Here is a 4,116-nt window from a genome sequence, read left to right as displayed (position 1 = left end):
CCCCTGATTCTCTTTATAAAGACGCGCTGCAAACACCTCGTTCACTTTGTCCACTGTGTGTGTGTGTGTGTGTGTGTGTGTGTGTGTGTGTGTGTGTGTGTGGTGTGTTGTTCGTCATGCTGTTTCCTTCTCATCCTACTAACACACTTCAGTCTGTAATCTCACAACGGCTTCAAGCTTTATTCTTCCTCTCTCTTTCTAGGTTATTTCTGGCTGTATGAAACCAGCGTGAATAAGAAGAATAAAGAGTGATGGAGACCAGTGAGGGTCGGAGTGATGGGTCGAACAAACACGGAACTTTCACCCTGGCGACCGTTGTTCGTGTCCCGCGTGAACCCAAAAGTCAATGTTGAGTTCACTGAGGGTTGTTGTTGTTGTCGTTTGTTATGTCACGTTTTTATTTGAACACAAACCATGATCTTTTTTTCTAACCTGTTCCAAGTAGTTTTGTTGCCTAAAGCTAACCAATGGAGCAACACATATTACACAACTAATAAGAGCAAACTAAAAACAAATAAAACCTCATCAAACAGTAAAATATACAGTTCTGACTTTGACACGAGTAAAGCTCCGCTCCACTGAACTCTGTTAACTGTGTTTTTGCATTATGTAATGAATATATGATCATTATTATGTGAATTTTCTTCATACCACAAGTGCTAAATATCAATGTGTAAGATGCAACATGAGATTAAACAACTTTGACGTATTAAATCGGATCAACAAAACTACTTAGTTAGGTTTAAAACGTTGTCTTTTGGGTTAAAATAACCACAGAAGTCCTGTTACTGAAGTACGCAAAGTCACATGACGAATAGATCAACGTTGACGTCTTGTTTCACACGGGGAACGAACAGCGGCCTCCTGGCTAAAAGGTCACCATTAGTTGGCCCCTCCCACCCGTCCTGCGTGTTTTACTGGTCATTATACTTCCTCATTCAAGCTTTAGTGGATAACATACATAGTAAAAAGGTGATGCACAGGGTGAAGACTCAAAAGCTCTCCGACAGAGTTCCTCCAGTGGGTGGCAGCTTCGTTCCCGACTTGTAATTGTGGCCCCCGGAGGTGCAGCCAGTCTGCCCCGCATACCGGAGGCGCAGACACAAGGGGGCAGCATTTCATCATTTATTTCAAAACGTCCTTTATGTTAAGTGTCAGGCCTGTTATGGAGAAACAGCAGACCTCACAGAGTGCACTGGGAACTGATCATCAGGACTAATAATGTGATGTTTCAATGCGTGATGCTCATCCTCCTTACTGACGTCACAACAGAGCAATGGCACCGCGTTAGAGATCTTTGTATTGTGCTCTTCAGGATTGTCAGGGACACAAACATTTCAGTCAGATTTACAAAGAGGCATGCATTTCCTTTTGATGAATTGTTGTCTACATATTCTTGTCATGCTCTATTGGCTGCCAGTCGTCTCCTATTCAGAGGAAAACCCCACAGACCGTGACGAGGCTTTTAGGTCGCTGTGCTGTCCTCTGTCGGGACACAAACCCGTCATATTGTCACAGACGTGAGGTTCTGTTTCTCACAGTCTGGAAGAGTAACATCTTTCTGCCACATGCATCATTTGTTCTGCCGTTTTGTCGGACCGTTTGTTGTTGACAGCTCTGGAAGAAGCTAACTGACCTGCTGAAACATCACGGAGGAAATCCAAGTTCCTCATGTGTCCGAGTGATTCCAGCCTCTGTGACCCGACAGCAGACGGTTCTGATCTAAAAACGTGAAGCTTTGCGTAGCTTGGTTCGTGAAAAGTCAATCATTTATCTGATGATGAGCAGCAAAAACCCAAATGTTACGATACACTTTGGAGGGAAAGTGTTGGAAAAAAAGGGATTTCTTTTGTCTAAATGGAACCAAAGTGTTTTGAGTTGTTGGGTCTCTGGTGATGTCTCCTTGCCCTTTAAACTTTCTCATTTATCCTTCAACCTGTTATTATTATTATTATCAGTTTGATACATACAGAATGATATCGTCAGTATTCAACTGCAGGGCTGCTGCTTTCCACTGAGCCTGACCTCCGACCTCTCTCACTAAATCATCACGTCATGATCATGAACCCCTCACAGCCTGACCTCCAGGCCTCCTGACGTCAGAGCAGTGCCCGTCTGTCTTCTCCTGAAGCTGCTCCTGTTCCTCAAGTTATGTTTCTTTATTTATTTTACATTTCAGTACTTCCTTTTTTATTTTATGTTACATACCTCTCCTCTCCTCTCGTTTCACTTCACTTCCTGCCTTCTTCTTCTTCTTCTGTGGTGTTTAACGGCAGCTTGCCTCCTTTTTGTTGCATCACTGCAATCTTACGGTTTCAGTCAGTGTCTATGTTCCCAACTACTAAACTTTCCCCATCCACCTAATCAGCCTCACCTCCTCAGTCTATGTAAACCCTGTGTTCCCCTGTCTCCTCTTTCTTTTCTATCTCCGCCTGTTTTTCACCTGACTTCATTTTCTACACCTTATTCTGAGTCCAGTCTTATGTGGTTCCAGTTTCCTTAGTGGTAGAAATGAGAAAAAGGCTCGCCGGGAGGCTTTTTAGTTGAAGCAGACTGGTAGAGCTGCAGCATGAAGTCTAATGATTCAGCGGCAGAGGTGAAAGGCTTCAGTCATTCTGAGCATGTGACCAGATATCACACATTGCACCATTGCCAGCTTCAATAACAATAACAGGAGTGGGAAGTTGTGACGCCATGATTCAGACATTAGAGGTTGCGGTTATGATACTAACCGTGTTGGGTTTTGTCCAACGGAAACAATCGCAGCAGTTCATTTTGTTCTGTCGGTCAAATGCCAAAAACACTAAGTGACTCATCAGGAAACAATAAAGCACATTTTGAATGCAAATAAATGCAGATAAAGCCAACAAACGGATTGAAAGGGGCTGTTCATTATTTGGTTTCATCTCTATTTAGAGGGCTGGCATAAAGCATGTATGTTAATATGTCCACGACTGGAAAGTTCAGTTGGTAAATATCAAAATATCTCAGAATGCAAACTGTATTCTAACAAGATGAAGAAGGCCAGGCACTTTATTTTTGTACTTTTTATGACCTGTGAAGGAGAAAACCGTTATTGTATCTCAGGAAATCTCTCCACTTGACCCGAGATGCCGTGGGTCAACGGCGGGGATTGTTTTGTGGTCCCACACGGGAGGAAATAAAGAGAGCTCGTTCGTTTAGGGAGCAGCTCTCTGCTTTACTCTCAGACACTAATTGGTTTTGCAGCCTGAGGCGAGGCGGCGGGTAAGCTGAGCCGGTGGAGGAGCAGACAGCTGGAGGTGATTGACAGGTAGCAGGGAGGGAGAGAGGTGTGCAGGACGGCTTCGTGTCCAGATGAAAGCTGAGCACTGCAGCAGCCACTTAACAGAGTTTATTAAACTAATCTCCTCCTGTGTGGCGTGTGCTATGCTCTTGGGAGCACTTTCCCCTCAGTAAGGTTTGTCTTTGTTTATGTGTCGGGACCGCTTTCAGTTTTAAGACCTCAAGAGTGAAGACGTTTAGGGGAAGTGAGGACATTTGGCCCGTTACAAATGGAGAGGAATGATCAATGATGGAAGAATATTTCCCTTGTCTCCTCCATAAAAATGTACCTAATTTAAAAAACAGTCTTTAATGTAGGTCATTAAATGATGCGCCTTATAGTCCATTAAAACATGCCGTCTGAGATTAAAGCTAGCTGGAGGTAAAGTGAAGAACAGGAGCTGGTTATAGTTCATTCATGGGAATTCAGCTGTTGCTTCTGATTCAAAACCAGTTTGCCGCTCTCTTTAAATCTGTCTCTCTGCCTCTATATCCGGGATATAGAGGCAGAGAGACATGTCAGACGTGTCTTTCCTTTCTCTCTGTTTGGGCCCCATGGCATCACATGACGGGCCCGGAAGTTGTCGGTTTGGCCACGATGTAAAGTTAGCGCTCTTCCTCTGGGCCTGGTTCCCCCTCAGGTTAACACCACTGGCTCTGTCAGCACTGTCAGGCAGACAGGCAGACAGACAGGCAGGCAGACAGACAGGCAGACAGACAGACAGGCAGACAGACAGGCAGACAGACAGACAGACAGACAGACAGGCAGACAGACAGACAGACAGACAGACAGACAGACAGACAGGCAGACAG

This window comes from Anarrhichthys ocellatus, unplaced genomic scaffold (assembly GCF_004355925.1).
Source record: "Anarrhichthys ocellatus isolate YVR2014 unplaced genomic scaffold, GSC_Weel_1.0 scaffold3, whole genome shotgun sequence".
NCBI lineage: Eukaryota > Metazoa > Chordata > Actinopteri > Perciformes > Anarhichadidae > Anarrhichthys > Anarrhichthys ocellatus.
The sequence above is the reverse complement of the archived record's forward strand: the minus strand, read 5'-3'. Positions refer to the sequence as shown.